We start from the raw sequence: 19055 nt of genomic DNA on the forward strand, positions 1-19055 counted from the left end.
TATCTATTGCCATTGATATGTAAAGCAGTCTTTCTGGTGTGTTTTGGTAATCATCAATGTTGTTTTTTTTTTTCTTATTGGAACTGAACTTAACTGATGGAAGAATATGCAGAGTTAAAAATATATAGTTTCCTTTGTTTGTTTGCATCATAGTTGTTTGTTTTTGACTGCTTGCTCATAATTTATCAGCTATAACTCCAGTATCCTCTGCTTGCTTTTAGGCAGGAAATGTAGCAGCAGGTCTGGGAACTTGGAAAAATCACAACGCTGAGCAACGTTTGCGTAATAGGCTTAACAATGATGATGGCTTTGATCATTTTTTTTATAGAATTATTCTATTAACTTCTTCAAAATTAAAATCTTTTTCAAGAAATGTATGGATAGCTGAGTTAGATTTTAATAAATTGTGCCTACCTCTGCAGATGAGTGACATTTTCAACAATTTTTTTTTTCTTCAAGTGTTTGCCAATATGACAGCCTCAGACTTTCCAAATTCTGTCTCCAACTCCTCAGGAGAGATGAACCCCATCTACTGATTCAAGCCAAGAGCAGTAAACATGAATCATGCTGACTGACAGGCAGCTTATTGGACAGTTTTGTTGACTATCATCCTGAATCATCAGTGCCACGCAGACCCAATGAAAACAAATCAAAACCTGGAGATTGACAGCCATGTAGCCCTTTTCAGCACACCGTTCTGCATATTCGTTCTGTTGTCACTAAGTACTTAAAACAAACTTGAAAATAAAAAACAGGATCAGTGCAAGTAAAAGATGCAGCTCCATGTGATATGTTATGAATCATAAGACATATCACAGCTAACACTTTTTGCTTTTAACCTTTTTTTTAATAGTGTCATCCATTGAAAAGAAACCTCAAGATCACTTTCAAACCATGGAGTCTTAAAAAGGCATGTTGGGTTGAGATACAGTGACAGTAAAGGCCATAGCATATGATTCACTTAATTTTCCTACTCATCTAAGCATTCAGTTGACCTTTCTCCTGCCATCTTGATGGAAAATTGAGGTCAAGTGGGTCTGCACAGCATTTTAAATGTGTCACAGAGCGTGATGAGATATTAATTGTAAAATTGTGTAATGCTCACTGTTAAGTTGTGTTGGGAGTTGTGAAAAAAATGTTGCCCATGATATAGATCAAATACATTTCGCTGGAGATTGAACTATGGCTATAAATAACTGCAGTATATCATCTTGTCCATGTCTTCATGCCTAAGTGCATTGGTTGCTGCCATGTGATTGACTGATTAAATATTTACATTAATGAGCAGATGAACAGGTGTACCTAATGAAGTGGTCACTGAGTGCAGACTAGTATGCATTAAAGTGTGGTCATATTAACAATCCTCTTCCAAGGAAATGAAAAATTTAAGCTTTCTTATCTTTTGAGGCTGACTATATCAGACTCGTATTGCAGATTCAAAGATGGTCTCGTCTCCTAAAAGCTTTTGTTCTTTAAGGTTAACACCCCCTAATCTTTGGATCTGTGGGGCCTTGATGTACTGTATGGGGATTCTGTAGAGTCAGATGTGGCGAGGCCATTCAGGGCTTTATACACAAACAAAAGAATCTTATCAAGAGTTCCGTTCCCAACAGCAAGCAAGTGAAAAGATGCTTTAACAGTCCTAATATTCTCTTTTTTCAACACCTGCAGAGAATACAGACGGCAGCACTCTGCTCTGATGTAAGCAGTGAAAAGAGGCATGGCCCATCTAAAGAAGAGGAGGCTGCTTTGATCAGATTGTGAGGGTATAAAAGCATGGGAAAGCTACCCTATTTTAATAAAAGAACAGTACTTTTGGATATATATGCAGTGCTGTTAAAAAAAAAAGTATTTTTCCTCTTTCTGATTCCTGTTTTTTTTTTTTTTTTTTTTTTTTTTTTTTGCATATTTATCACACTTAAATGTTTTAGGAACCCACCTAGGACCGGCAAATGCCAAACTCATATATATGTATCTATCTATCTATCTATCTATATATATATATATATATATATATATATATATATATATATATATATATATATATATATAAATTAGTGCTGTCAAACAATTAAAATTTTAAATCAGATTAATCACAGGGTTGCTGTGGATTAATTTTGATTAATCATGATTAAATATTCATTTTTAATCTATATTAATCACATTTCACTTTGCATAAGCAAGCAGACTCCAGAAAGAAGGGACTATGTATGCCAGGGCTATTCAATTTCAAATTCAACTGGGCCAAATTTTTAAATCAAGAAATGTAGCCGGGCCAGACATGTCTGGCACCCAGTAAGCAGCTGGTAATGTCAACTTTTGAAAAAATACAGACCAATTTGATGACAAATATTCACTTTTATTCATAGTCTCCCTTTTAAATTTAGCGTTCCGTGAGGGTGGTTTGTCGCAAGCTTGGCGACGTGTTAGCCAAAGTGCTAGCAGAATCCCCAAACAATGTATGCGTTGCGTTAATGTTGTATTTTAAGCTGGAAGTGCTTCGGTGAAAAGAAAACTCCTTCCGGCAGAATGTGCATAATACTTTATGTCCATCGACTGTTCCATCTTGGGGGTCTTTTTGTACTCAGATTTCCCATTGAGAGGGCCATTGTGCTGTTTAGCGTCTTCCATATCGAGTTGGTTGGTCACTACCGGATAAACGGCCCATTTGCGCATGCAAGGCGGCATGCTCGACGGTAACCCTACTTGGACAAACTGCCCGAAATGCGGATTTTGAGTCTGCACTGTAGATGGGTTAGTTGCGTTAAAATTTTTAATCAGATTAATCATGATGATAGATTAATCCACATTAACGAGTCAGTTTTGACAGCCCTAATATATCCTTTGTAGAACTTGGGTTTAATGTCCAACTGATCCAGAAATGAGCAGAGGTCAGTCCATTTATGTTCATTCCACTGCTCTGGCAAGTTAAAAGTTATGTGGCATCAAGCTTAAGGATGAGAGCAGGGCTCGTATCATCCTTTGGGTGGTGAGAGAAGAGTTGTGTCCTCCTTCGGATACTGGGGGGCTTTCTGCAGCACTTCTATCCAGATGACAGCAAAGGAAGGAAGAAAACCTCGTACTTGGCCAGCCGGTGGCCGAGCGGCACTAAAACTTAAGGTGAAGCTGGAAGCATGAAATAAACCGTGGAAGGCAACTGGTCTGCTGCTTGCATGTGCTGGAATGGCAGTTGGAGGTAGGGGCTCACACTGGCTTTTATAACCTGTTAGCCCCCTGCAGAGTCTCCTCTGGTCTCTTCCTATCAGAGAGGGTGGCCTGCTGCAATGGCTCCTGGGATAATGTGTCTCCCAGGCTTCCTCATACCGTGGCCAATTTCGAATTCACCTACTATACTAGTAGTGCGTACTGATTTGCCCAAAATGTAGTTTGCAGTTTGCAGTTTGCAGTTTGCAGTGTGCAGTATGCGAACAAATGCGAAAGTAGCAGAATGCCAAAAAAAATACAGTGCTGAACAAATTTATTAGACCATCCTAACCTTAACCAAAGTAAGGTTTATGCCACAGCTGCCCTAAATTAACAGCATTGGTAATTACCAAAATCATTTTTTTATGTTTCTGCAATGGTTAATACACCAGTATGCAGAAGCTTTTTAACCGAAATGATATTTTTAATGCTAAAATACAATTATAATTGTTATCCATGAATTTTCGCATTTATTGATTTACAAAAAAAAAGTGAAAAAAATAGTAAAGCACATTAATATTTCTGGATTAATAAGTCAAATTATAGTTATTTACTTGCATTCCTGAACAGAAAAATCCGTTCTAGTGGTTGAATGTTATGCTTGATTAATTTCTGATTTCTCAGAGAAGCCCACTGAGCCGGCTCAAATTTGGGTGAATTCAGTTTGAAATTCCTCATTCCTGTTCAAAATGGTAAAACGTGGAGAGCTCACTAAAAATGAAAGAGTCCACATTAAAGCACTTCACGACGCTGGATGGTCTTTCAGACAAATATGACAGGTGGTCTAATAAATTTGTTAAGCACCGTACCCGGATGATGTACTGATTCAGAAGAAATTTAACAATATGCACAGGACCAGTCTGCTTCACTTACTGTTACCCACAGTGCAAAGCGTCAGGTCACAGTTTGTAATAGAGGAGAGCGGCGGAACTTTCACTAGAGCGGCTGACGGTTACGAAAAGTGCCATTATCTTTTATTTTTACCTTTTCAACATGTACTATAGCGAAATAAGTTGTAATAGGGTCACTGTTGTATTTGTTTTGCCATTACAGCTCGTAAAGGCCGGAAAGGTGCTGTCAAGTGTGTCCTTTCACTGCACTATAAATGTTAAGCTACAAACAATGGCTATAAAATCCCAAAAAATCAAATAAAAACACTTCCCAGATTTTTTCTGTACGTAAATGGATGGAAAACACTGTAGCGTTGTTTAATATTAACCAGGATATGATGAACTTCTGTATACCAGAAACCAGCTAAACCAGGCCAAGCATACTACACAATAATGTCTGACTGGCAGTCATACCGCATATTACTGTCGAACACAGTACGCAGTGCACAACACATACTGCATACTGCGTTAGGCAGGAGTATGCAGCAGGCCAATTCAAAAACAGCCTTTGTTTGAACGTTTCCCTCCAAAGGGGGCCACCATGTAGGCTGACTCTTTGTTCATGAAATCCACCACATGGCTGATTATCTACATAGGAACTGTTTTGAGTTTTTCTGACAACAAGAAGAATAAAATGATGAGATAAAAATGATTTCAGTGTGATGAAAAAACATGAGCATTTTTTTTTGGTTAAAAAAAGCTACCATTATTAACACCTTCTCTTGTAAAAGTTTCATTTTATCCATCCTGATGCAAAGATCACATCCAGTCTCCTTTTTTCTTGGTGCATCTGCGTTTACAAGCTCATTCAAAAAATGTCCCAATGGTGGAGCCATAAAGGCTTTCTGGACTGTTTGAATGACGGCCCAGCATAGCTTTTAGACAGTCTCACACTTTATAAAATACAAGATACAGGGAAAGCAATGGAGAGAAAGTTAATGTCCTTCGGGCAGCTTGACCTCAGTGGCCCTCTGCGGTGGAGGTGAAAAGCAGCAGTTTGTATGTCAGTGAGAAAAAGACTGGGCTTACAAGGACTTACACAAAATACTCCCTAACGTCAAACTCCTCCTTCATCTTTCCTCAGAAGCTGAAAAGTGAAGTTCCTGTAAGCTCAAAGTATAAACTTTGGATATGAACCTGTTTTTTTTAGGCAGATCTGAAGGAACTCTGGTGTGGCCACCGACTGTTTTATTCTATTTTTGAATATTTCTTCCCTTACTCAGGGGGAATTAGACAGGCTGACACTTTCCACACAGTCTACAAACATGTAAGACTTTCTTAAAAAGGCATGTAAAATAAATTGGTTCAAACAAGTTTTCTGTTTTCTGTTGCATCTTTAAACCACAAGAGGCATGTCTTCACGGCTTCCGTGTAGATTCCATGCATGTGTCAGCCACATGCATGAAAAATCTCTTATCAGTGGTGTACAAAGGCTGCTTCTGAAGGGATGCTGCTGGTGGTGTACTTCTCAGAGCTCCGCTGTTTTCCTTTTCCCCCAGTGGAGAACGCCGTCTGTCTAGCGGCTGTCTTCCTCTGTCAGGAAGCTCGTGTCGGGGTGGAGTGACGCCCAAGGCTTGTTTACAGTCGCCCCGTGGGGGGAACGTGATGTGAAATAAGAGCTGGCTGCGCTGTTAGAGAGGCTAAGGAGGGATCACGCTTGGATGTGACTGCGCTATAGTTTAAAACCCTTAAATCCCATGGGAGAAGTGCAGAGTCAGCGCGACAGCCTTGTAAAGTCTGCAGGTTTCCCTCTTACAATGGAAAGTCTGCTTGTAAGAACACGGCGGCGTAATGCAACCCCTAGTGAGGCTTAAGTGGAGTCTCCTGAGGGGACAACAAAAGGTTTACAGAGAAAAGTGAGTTACTGTATCGAGTGCAAACGGCCGCCTGCAATCTGACTTCATTGTGCATTAATGGCATTGTTGTAGTGGACCTCCATCGGAGTCAGTTATCCTGAAATATCTCCTTTCTGTCCAGCTATAAAACCTCTTTAGCCCTGGAAAGATGCCACAGAGAGGAAGTCAGAGGACAGGAGGGTAAGACACAAGGTCAAATGCAGTGTAGACACAGCATTCAGTCAGTCTTGCATTATGAATTACATCTCCCACGGTGGGCACACAAACAAATAACCTTTTCTTTCATGATGACCACAAATGTTTCTCAACTGCATAAAATCTGTACAGGAAAACATGACAAATAGAAAGCTACAGTCTGTTTTTATTCCTTTTGTCAAATCCCAAAAGAACTGAAGCAGAAGGCAAAAAGATTTCAAAGCCTTTGTGAGTGGGTTTAAAGAGAAGAGTTGGCCCTCTTTATAAAAGTAGGAAAAGTATAACTGTCATAAAGCAAGCATCAGGGACAATCAAGGACGTGGAATTGAAACTTTATGAAATCTTAATGTATTTGGAGCAGCTATAAAAAAAAAATCAAAGTCACCATCACCTCACAACATTATCAGAAGCTTGTAGACCTCCTTCTGTTAGGTTTCTGTGTCATTTTTACTCCTCCACACAACAAGGCTTCATGTCTTTTTGCTCTGTGCACACAGCCTTATGGATGAATACTTGAAGGGGTTTTCTTCAAGCTTTGCACAAATGTCCACTCTAACTCAAGGATGATTGGATTTGATTTTGGAGGTCAAAGGTCGTAGGCCTCATGGTCATCCACTGCTCATGAACATGATGTCTCGAGAGATCTTGAAGGGTTTTATTAATACTTTGCACAAATGTCCAATCTGACTTCAGGGCACAGAGGTTTAATTTAGGAGGTCAGTGGTCAAATGTTAGGGCTGTTAAGCTGTGTGTTGATCCTTTGCCCAGAGTTCAGGTCTCATGATCATTATATGCTTGTGAACAAGATCTCTAATGAATGCTGTGTGGGGTTTCCTTCAAACTTTGCTCAAATTTACACTCTGACTTAAGCTCAACCTAGTTTTATTTTGGAGGTCATTAAGGTTATTAAGCCTTGTGTTCCTCTCTTGCTTGTAATTGTGATATGTCAAGAATCCTTCGCGGGACTTCAAACTACAAAAACAGGGCATTCAGAAAGTATTCAGACCCCTTCATTTTTCCATTTTTCTTATGTTACAGCCTGATGCTAACCTTGCAAAGCAGATGGATTCCCTCATTTCCGTGTTTCTCACTGGTGAATTGATCTTTCAAAGCTCCCAACTGAACAGATATGGTCCTGAAGGTGACAGGACCAAACAGGAGTGGTGATGTAAGCAAGCAGCGACAAGAAGTCGGTGCAATTATGGCAGAGGAGATTAGCATGGACGCGGCTATAGTGCCAGTTTTATGAGAACTTGGCGACGTTTTTTCGTTAAAAGAAAAACGAAGAACAGCATTGAGTTGTTTTCTTTTCAAAAACAACAAAAGTTGTGTACTGACATGTTTACAATTGTCATGGTTTGCGTTATGCAGCTCTCTATAGAGTTTACTCCTTGGTAGCGGTGTACATTTACGCCGTCACGTGTTTTGTTGCTCTGATTGGCCCGTAAAGATGTGACAGACAGAACGTTCATCCAGTCAATCTCCAAGTTTTTTTCAAAGGCTCTGCCCTTTAGTCTTTTGGAGGTTTTCCAGGTATCAGGTTAGCTACAGAAGCAAAAACAAAAAAACATTTTATTTCCATTAATCCACACTCAGTACCCCATCAAGACATAGGAGAAAACAGTACTGTAAACGTCCACTCTGACTCAAAGATGAATTGATAAGCTTTAAGAGGTCTTAGGCGGGGGTCATTATGCCTTATTTTTACCCCTTGCTTGTAAAATGATATCTCAAGAATGCTTTGAGGAATTTCCTCCTTTTGCACAAATGTCCACTGTGGCTCATGGTAGAACTGATTGGATGCTGGAGGTAGAGGTCACTGGGCTTCATGTTTTTTCCTTGTCATGAATGCTTTGAGGGGTTGTTCCAAACAAACATCCACCGACTTAAAATGGAATGTATTCATTTTTGGATATATTGTAGATCACAACCTTTTTCCTTGGAGCACCCCCTATTTATATCATGAGAAATGGTGAGCCTCCACTGGGACCAGCTTGGAAAAGAAATGATGCACTGGCAGAGCAACCAGCAAACAGTGCAGACAGCTACATTTGGGGTCCGATATGTATGACGTAAGCTGTCAGAAGAATGAATGGACTCGATCAATTTGATTTAGATAGTTGTTTACATACATATTAAACTGTACAGGAGGTTACAGTTATTAAAAATCACGAAAAACACACTACAAATTACATACTGTGAGTACAGAAATTATTTTGAGTAGCGGCGTTGTACGTAACTTTGTTGCTAACGGGGCCGTTAGCAGGCTAGCAGGTCCGTCCCTAATAACGGCCCCACTTCCGTTGTGTTGTGACTTTATTTGCATCTGCTGCGCCAAGTTGTATTTTTGTGCTGTTGTGAAATCTGTTTGCCTCTATGCTGTGCCGAGTTTATGTATCCATGCGCGGCGCTGAGTGTTTGTATTCATGCGCTGCAGCAAGTTTTTGTATTGGTGTTGTGAACTTTTGTTTTTGTGTTTTTCTCAAATGTCGTCGTGCTTTTTCTTTTTGCAAAGTGTTTTGAATTTGCATTGGTGTGAGACCTCTCGGCCACCGTACTCATTCGATTTTTGAGGTCGTAGGTGAAATGTTATTGGGGCCTCCAATCTTGTATGTAATATTTCAAGGATTTGGCATAGACCTTCAACTTGAGGGTGAATTATTTTAATTTTAGAGGTCAAGGGTCACAGCTACGATATATATAAGGATGTTATAACCTTATACCATAGCAGAGCTTCTTAGTAGCTATATTTTCTGTTTGAAATGGCTATACATTTATCTTTTATCAAAAGGGAATGTTTTTTAACATGTGAGCACATAAAGGTAATATCTTGACCTACCACTCTGTCTATGTTTAACAATAGTACATCTTGTTGTGGCATATCACCACCAGGAGGTAGTTTTATCTCCCCCTTGGAATCATCTGATTTATATCTTAACAGAGGTCTAACTGTGTTTTTAATGGAAATATGGACCATTTGTTAGTCTTTACAGCCCTTTTCTCTGTGTCCACCTGTTCGATGCACTGTAAAGGACAGCTTTACGACCTGAATGTATGACATCCGCCCTCAGCTGAAGGAAATACTCAGTATATCACATTAATTCCTGCACTGTGGGTATAAAGGCACTCAGGTTGTGCTGCTCCATTGGCCTGGGAACCTCAGCTTTGCCTCTCTTAAAACAATTAATCAAAGAGACAAATGGCATTCTGTAATAGTGGCTGTTAAAAATGTTGCTCCCCCCAGATATTAAACCCATTTACATTAGCTAGGCCTCTGGTAATTACTCCAGAAAACACGTAAATGTAGCCACAGTATTTGCACATTCTCTGTGCTCAAGAGAACACAGGCTGACATTTGTGCTCAGAATCATTACTTATGACAGGAAGGCTGGGAGATTTATTTGTGCTATCTAGGCATTAAATTAAGCCTCATGTGTTTACACTCTGATGGTCAATTACCCAGGATTTTATCAGGCTCTGTATAAATGTGACTATAGTGAAGTCCTTTTCTGCTTTTTTTTTTTTTTTTATCATTGCTTCAGAGTCTTCTGACTGGAAACTTCACTAGACTTATCCTCTCCCCCTCTGCTCTTCCTCCACACTCTGGGACCTTGATTTGAAAATAAATACAAAATTTGACTTCATTTAAAAAGAGCACTTTGGACCACTGAGCATGCCATCTGCTGGTGCTGGTCCACCATTTTTAATCAAATCCAGATTCATCACTGACCAGGAGGTTTTAGACAAGCTTCATAGAGATGCTGATGTGCTTTTTCCAGCTGGACTTGGAACCTGCATACAGTGAAGCCAAAACTACTAGTTTGATGACCATGGCATTACTGTTGATGAATCACCCACCCTCATAGAGATTCTCTGGAGTATTATCAGGAGACAGCAGAGCCAACAATAAGGACGAGTTGACGGCTAGATTTCATAACACCCCCGCAGTGCCACAGACTGATAATTCATGCAAAAGCAGTCCTGACCAATGATTGAATGCCTAAATGAACATGCTTTTCAGAAAGTCAACATTTCTGTTTTATAAACCCTTTTTTGGCGTGGTCTTCTGTGTTATTGTAATGATTTTGATTACTGCAGTTTTTATTTTTATGCCCTGTAAACAATAGATATCAAGATTAAAACTGAAACATGCTTTGATTAGTTAATTTAATGTGTACTTAATCTAGAAATACTTCATGAACGACTTACTTTAAAAATTAAATTACAGAAAAAAAGGTTTCCATGACAGTTGCACAGTGTAGATCAAATATAATGGCCAATATTGCTGATATCTAAAAGGTTCCATATTGAAAATTTCACCATTGAAAAATATAATTGACTTGTAAAATGTGGTGCACTGATTCAGATTGAAGCACCTCAAAGTGCTCTAATGTAATTGAAAAAGGGTCTACTTTGACAAAGAGCCTAGTCAAAGTGGATCATTATGATACCAAATTATCAATTTGGAACAATACACCATTTGGATAAAGGGCACGTTCATAATGACAAAAAGCTGAAGCACTAAACTTTCTGGTCTGCTACGCAGCTGCTGGTGCTACATCTCCTGTTGGAGAATAAAGCCTTGCCAGTGGCTCTGCTTGACTACTTCAACACAGCTTTGATCCTAATGCTATCTCAGCATGCTAATGTGATCAACATGACTACAGGGAGAACAAGGACGGTGATGCTCACCATACTTACCTTCCTAACTAAGTGTATTAGCATGCTTAAATGGCTTTTAAGGTCATTGGCCAATAAACAAAATAAAACTAATATTTTATGTTCTGTTAAAGGACAAAGACTGCAATTCATGATAGAAAAAGACAGTCTAGTGGTAAATTTATAAGATTTTTTTCTAAAAGAAAAGTAAATTAATCTCAAGCTTAAATCTTTAAGGTTCAAATAGGGGGCAAACATTTTTGGAAAATATGTTTTTGTTGGGAATAATCTTGCCATACAGTTAACCGTTTTATTGCAAAATGGATACACAAAGATGCTCCCTGGGTTAGTCAAGCAGCATGCCTTGATTTTCAGGGACCTCATGGCTAGAACCCCTATATGGATGGATAATTAATGACTGACAATGAATAAAATAACATTAGTTCAAAAGCAATTAATACATAGTAGCATGAATGTGAATATGAGGGTGCAACAAGCTTATGCTATAAAAGAGGAGGCTGGGGTGGAGGAGGTTAAGCTTTGCCACCAGCAGCAGCATGCTGTCTCAGCATTAATGTAGGCAAGGATTAGTGAGTAATATGTAATATTGAAATACACCGTTGTGTTGAGAGAAAGAGCTATGATTGGTTGTGGGAGCTGGGAGTATGATTAGGATCAGCTGGCCATCAGTTGACCATGGCTGGGTGTTTGACTACATCGTACTGCATGAACTAACAGTGAGTTCTGTCAAGTATTTTTCATTATTGATGAAACTGCTGATCATCACTGTAAACCAACAATGTGTCCAGTTACAGCACACTCTCAAGTCTTTCAAATTAAAGTTTTTCCTTAGCCATCCTGTCACTGTCCCTGCCCCAGTCCATCACTTCCCCTCCTTTGTAATCTCTCTTGCAGGTTTCTGACTTAGTTCAGACATTTACATGACCTAAAACCATTAAAAATTAAGCCCAAAGTTGATATGCTGCTTATTTCTCCAGAGCGTTGTAGACAGCACCTCTGAGTTGGTTGGATGTCTCTTCTCTCTTAGGTGGTGGAAGGAGCAAAATTTGGAAATAGCCAAGTTTGTATTGAAACAAAGGGATGCCATGTTTGCCTCACTGTGAAACATAAACATGCTGTAAGAAGCACTGTCCTGTCAGTATGTGGACACAGAGCTGAGAAAAACAAACCTACGGGGAGTTTGACTTCACTCTTTCTTTAAGATGGTCATTATTCAACCATTGTGAAGCTATATGGTACATATAGTATAGTATCATAGTGTGGTTTATCTCATATCATCTATATTGATCTCACCCAAGGACAGCTGGGGTTGGCATCAGCCGCCCACAACCCTGAACAGGATAAGCAAAATAGACAGTGGATGGATGAACAGATGATCATGGATGATTCACTTTCAAATAAAAAAAAAAATGCCATTGAAAAAGGGCTTCTCAAATCCAAGAGCCCACAAAGGTTTTTTATGGGCTTTCATAAATGACAAAGAAAAACAAGACATCCTTCCTAAGCATAGATGATGCCCAAAAATATCCATCCAAGTCCACTTGAGCTGTGCATACCCTCTCTGAGCTCAGTGCTGGCCCAGCCCAGCTAGTCCCATTAAGTGTGTTCATGGGCCCAGCATTCGAAACAAGTTGGCTGTTATAACTGAAGTTTTAAACAATAGTTATATGAAGGCTAAGCTTTTGGTTATTTTTGAGCACATCAGTCTATTAAAAGAGACTACAGTCTGCTCTGCTATTCACATCGTTTGTAAATTCAGTTGCATTATGACGAGGACTTCCAACTGTACCATATTAGCAGGGACGTCCCATATATTGAGCCAAATCTGTTTGTCCCAAGCAAAATGCCCCTTGTCCCCTATATTGATGTTAATTCTCTTTAATTGCTAGACAACACTTTCCTGGTCCTGAGTCAGATCACCTGACACAGCAAGTAGCCCATCATGCACAGATCACGTCAATAAAGTGACACCTGGCAATCAATCACAGCCGTCTGGCCACATCAGTGATACTTACAGCATCAAAAGCCACATGGTTTTCTTCAGTTGGCACACATGTGAGTCAAACATATGGATACATTTGCAAAAAGGAAAAAGCCTTACAGCTACAACAAGGAACAGGAAACATGGAGGCGTGGCTTAAGCCTGTCAATGGCAACTTGCTGAGCTTCCTGCAGTTTCTGCTGTTGGGAGTTGTCAACAGGGTTACTGCTTTTTTTTAACCATGTATGGCACTTGATCTCTTAAGTGACCATAATAATATTGCCTTTAATAAAACACACTGTCAGTTATTCTAAATAGATGATATGGGTTGTCAGAATCCATGCAGGATGTGGGTATTTATGGCTGCAAATCCAGCAGGCGCAGGATTAAGCAGGGTTCCAGTCTTGATAATTGCGTGTTGCGCAATCACTGCACTATATCGCCTTGTTTTCATGGGGTGGATCAGGCTTGCAGTGCCACTTCTTAACAGCTTTTCTCCCTCATTGCTTTATAAATATATAGATGTAAGGGTACAGTGTGCAATATTTCATCCAGTAGCATTTAGCAGGACAAACCTTGTAAAAATAGAACATATTTAAAAGTAGGCCTAACTTATCCAGTGTTTAATCACCTGAATGCATAAATTGATTAAATTCTATTAACTTAGAAGCCTAATCATACATAGGGAGGGTCCTGTCTCTGGAATGCACCATTTTCAATTTTTAATACTTGCATGTCTTCTGTTCCACTGAAGGGACCAAATAACAGAACCCCATTTTTAAAATTCCACTGATTTCCTCTGACTACATACTATTTTACTGCGCCGTTAAAGACAACAGGGATTCAATAGTAAATAAATATTTCTTGATTCTACACAAGATGCAGAATTGGAAAGCCTGTCAAACTGAATCTGTGCACTGGTTCTGCAAAGACTAAAACTCCAAAACCCAAGGGAAAATCAAGTTTTGCTGCCATGTGTGTCAGGATGATCTGACATCTTTGACTCTCCTCTGGTTTGGCCAGGCTAGGGGCAGGGTTGGTGGATCCTGGCCTGACCTGACTCTGGGCTGCAGGCTTGGTCGGGCCAGTTTTGGGCAGGGGTAGAGAATCTATCCTCTTTTCTTTACATCCAACCAACAATGGCATTCTTGTGCAATGTCATAACTATAAAGGCACCTCCAGTTTGATGCAGCAGAGATTTTTTTTTTCTCAAACATATGAGCCAATCTTTAAAAAGTAACAGAACTTGTAAATAAATCTCAATCAAAAACATGTATTCAAATTGATATAACCCCAATGACCCCATTAAGATTGTTGTCCTAGGCTTTACTCTAGGTCCTCTAGGAAGTATACCATGAAACAAGCATACTCATCTTAATGTGATGAAGCTCTGCCCTCCAAATTAATGAACCAGCTTCATGAAACTGCTCCAACAACCTCCTGATGACAAACAACAGGGCAGAATCCCAAACATCTGCAGCCTGAGGGTAAGTTCGCCCCAATTTAGTTTGACAAAAGTGGATTAAAATTATTAACCCCAAATGTAAATTAAGAATCAAAATACTGCTGTGACGACTGTAAACATAGACAGAGCCAAAGCCTTGAGGTTCCATTACACATGGTCCACTTGACCCTGCTGACCTCTTAACGACTGTTGGAAAAACTCCCATAGTACTGAATCACTCTCGCCACATGTGCCCTCACTCAAACCTAATAAACAAGACCGTTTTTTTAAGGAAGAGGTGAAACTTTTTTATTAGCACGACATTAATAATTCAGTGGAATTTAATGTGCATCCAAGGACACGCTCTGAGTCACCACTGGAGATATAAAGCTCCAATAAATCTGCAACATACGGAAGGATGCACGCAAACGCCACTGCTCCACTTCCATGTGCATGATTCATTCAGGACCAATTATGAGGCGGACAACACGGCAAGGCTGCAGAGTACAGCCACTTGTGGTGCCAACTTTACTATTAATCATGAACGACGGAGGCGAGACGTCTGCCAAATGCTCCACTGTCACTTTGCAAAGTAGCATGTAAATATAATTAAATGATGACATAACCAAATTATGTAAGGGCCTCTAATGGAGTCTGTAACCTCTCCAGCATCTCCATACGAACGTCGTCGTGTCTATAAAGGAAGAGGATCACATCCATGCTGCAGAACTAATAGGAAGCGAGCGGGAATGAATGCTACATTTTGAGGAGCTCTGACCTTCCCTGGCTGGGTTTAAAGGAGTATTAAAGGAAATAACACTTGACTGTTTGAATGAGATGATTTTCCATGCTGGGCTAGACAAAGTGAGGATGACAGTGGTGGGACAGGCGCACACAGAGAGGGAGGCAGAAGGAGAGAAACAAGGAGGATGAGTCACATTAGCGGGAGAAAGATGGGGTGCTGAGAGAGGGGAACACAAGTAAACAGGATTATGAAACAAGCCCTCAGGCAAATGAATATCATTGAGAGGTATATCACTGCAAACAAAGATGAATCAACTCCCTCTGGGTGAAAAACTTGTCCCACAACTAAGAAAAACAAGGAACGAAATCTTTGTAGTTTCTTTTTTCTGTCGGGGAAAAAATGGCCATCATATTCTCTGCAGTTTTTCTTTTTGCTACTTCTTTTTCCTTCCAACAGTAGCATCTCTCCTTAACTTGAGAAAGGCCAGAAATCTTTACCAACTGGAAAAATCATGAGAGGAGTATATATTTATTGTATTAGGATATCCTTTTAAAAATGAAATAACACAAAAATGTAAATCTATAATAATTCATGTAAACATTTTTCAGTGTTATGTCATCACATACAGAAAAAAATAACAATCAAATCAACCCTCTGTATTCACAAGAAATAATCCATGCAACATTCTCAAAACAACACAGTAACAACTGGTTGCATCTAATCTAATACTAAAATATTCATATTTGATTCCATTTTATAATTTAATAATAGTTTCATAAATAAATCATATATAGAAAATGTTTTTGGTGTGGAATTGATGTCCTGATAAACAGAAAGGTTTGGACATGACTAAGCCCATAAATCACAGGTGTCAAACTCGAGGCCCGTGGGCCAAATCCGGCCCATGGAACAATTATATCCGGCCCGCAAGATCATATCATATTTGTATTATTACTGGCCCACAAGTATGAGGTCTGCAGATTTCCTCCAGTATGATAACGTAAACGTAAACTTGATTATTTAAAATATCCTTGTTAAGCCATAAAAATCTGAAAAAGTAAAGAGCAAGAAAGATTAGATAAAAATTCAAATATGTGGGGTAAAAAAATTTGTGTTTTATTTCATATTTTCAATTTTGCATGTCATTGTATCTCTGATTACGACTCAAACTTATGATTTTGACTGTTCATTTTATGCTTTGACCTTTTCAACTCATAACTTGGACTTTTTGTCACAATTTTATCTTTTAGATTCCGGATTTTAAATTTTAAGTCATATTTTGATCTTCTCAACTCCTTACTTTGGCTTTTTAATCCCATATGTTGACTTTTAAACACATGATTTCAATTTTTTCTCATATTTTGACATTTTAAATTCCTAATTTTTATTTTTTCACAATATATTTTGACCTTTTACACTCCCAATTTTGAATTTAAATCATATTTTTAACTTTGTAAGTCATCATTTTGAATTCTAGCTCAAATTTTGACATTTTCAACTCCTATTTTTGGCTTTTTAATACCACATTTTGAACTACCAGACAAACAATTTAAAATTTTAAGACATAATTGACTTTTAAACTCATGATTTCAAATATGATCTCATATTTTGACCTTTCAAATGTATTCAACTTTATCTTTAAAAACATTATTTTTCTATTTTTAAATATCATGTTCTGATCTTTTGAACTAATAAATTGGAATTTTTTTATCTCAGATTTGAGACTTCAAACAATCATTTTTAATTTTTTGAATATCCAAATGATTTATCATCAGTGCTGTTCTTTTCATATTTTATCACTGGTGAAAATGAGGTTGACAGTTTAAGGTTGTGTTGACCCTGTTCGGCCCTCAGGTTAGGCCTAAATCCAGAATCCAGCCCCTGCTGTGATTGAGTTTGACACCCCATAAATGCCATAAATACTGAAGTGCTGTTACCACTTAAATGGAAAATCTGAAGAGTAATTTTCCAGATTTACAAATATTTTTTTTCAGGTTGACTCTTTTTGAGTGTTTTTTTGTTTGTTTGTTTTGTTTTGTTTTGTTTTATTTTGTTTTTGTTTTTTTTAATTTTATTATTAAATGATGCAAAAAGGTACAAAACGTGATGTGCTGAGTACATTTAAAAAAAATGAAATTTAAAAAGTAAAATAAACAAGAATAACGAGAATTGCAATGTGAGGAGACACAACTGTAATATGTGTAAATACTAAAGACAGGGGAAACAGATGAGAGACAGGAAAACAATAAAAAAGACAGAGCACTGGGTAGTCATGGCTACAGCTTGTTCAGTGCCTCAGCTTCAGTTAATCCTTGGAAATCAAGATCTCCATTGACGACCTGTTTTTGGCCCACTGTTCTTTGCAGAATTGTTTTAATTCAGCCACATTGGAGGGTTATCCAGCATGAACTGCCTGTTTAATGTCACACCACAGCATCTCAACTGGATTTAAGTCTGGACTTTGACTTGGCTACTCCAAAACCTTAATTTTGTGTTTTTTGAGCCATTCAAAGATGGACTTGTTGGAAGTTTTTGGGTCGTTGTCCTGCTGCATAACCCAAGAGCGCTTCAGTTTGAGGGCACGGACTGTTTGCCAGATGTTGGCCTTCAAGACTTTCTGGTAGACAGCAGAATTCATTGTTCCATCAATCACAGCAAGTGGTCCAGGTCCTGAAGCAGCAAGGCAGCCCTAGACCATCACACTGCCACCACCATGTTTGACTGTTGGCATGATGTTCTTTTATCAAATGCTGTGTTATTTTCACTCCAGATGCAACGGGCCGCACACCTTCCAAAAAGTTTAACTTTTATCTCATCAGTCCACAGAACATGTCTCCAAAAGTCTTGGGGATCATCAAGATGTTTCTTGGCAAATGTGAGATAAGCCTTTGTACTCTTTCTTTGTCAGCAGTGGTTTTGGCCTTGGAACATCTCCCATTTTTGCCCAGTGTCTTTCTGATGGTTGAGTCATGAATTCTGACCTTAACTGAGGCCAGTGAGGCCTGTAGTTCTTTGGATGTGGTTCTGGGTTCTTCTGTGACCTCCTGGATGAGTCGTCGTTGCACTCTTGGAGTCATTTTGGTTGGTCGATCACTCCTGGGAAAGTTCACCATTGTTCCCAGTTTTCTCCATTTGTGGATAATGGCTCTCAGTGTGGTTTGCTGGAGTCCCAAAGCCTTGGAAATGGCTTAGTAACCTGTTCCAGAATGATAGAATTCAATCACTTTGTTTCTCATTTGTTCTTGAATTTATTTGGATTGTGGCGTGATGTGTTTCTTTTTGAGATCTTGTAGCCTACTTCACTTTGTCTGACAGCTTCTATTTAAGTGATTTCTTGATTCAACAAATGTGGAGGTAATCAGGCCTGGGTGTGGCCGGTGAAAATGAACTCAGATTTCCAAGAACTGTGGTTGATCACAGTTCACTCATGATTTAACAAAGGGGAGAATTACTTTTTCACACAGGGCCAGATAGGTTTGGATGTTTTTCCCCCCTTAAAACAGTTAAATAATCATTCAGACACTGCATTTTATATTTACTTTGGTTGTCATGGTGAAATATAGAAATTGGTTTGATGATCTCAAACATCTAAGTGTCATAAATATGCAAAAAACTCAGGAATCAGAAAGGGGGAAAATACTTTTTCACAGCACTGCATTTCAAGATGACAATGCTCTCCCCCACACAGTGGGGTTTATCCTTAGACTATATAAAGAATTAGACAAAGCCTGTGTGAGGTCAGCTGTTTGATTACAATAGGTGGACTCAAACAGCTTTCGAAGCAAATCTGCAGTGGCCTCCATATTAATAATAATAATAATATCTTGAATTTATATAGCGCCTTTCAAGAAACCCAAGGACGCTTTACAGGAACACATATACATGGACAAACTATGTGAGGGGTAGGACGAGTGTAAGGGGTGGTTTAGTGAAGACTGTAGGCTGTGGTGAACAGGTGGTACTATCGCAATCATTGTATCAACACAAGCATACAGACTGATATGTGCACCAAAGCCTGGGGTTATAAAATAGCCTGATTTGATCCACACAATGTTCATTT

The sequence above is a fragment of the Cheilinus undulatus genome, linkage group 18, assembly GCF_018320785.1.
Source record: "Cheilinus undulatus linkage group 18, ASM1832078v1, whole genome shotgun sequence".
Lineage (NCBI taxonomy): Eukaryota > Metazoa > Chordata > Actinopteri > Labriformes > Labridae > Cheilinus > Cheilinus undulatus.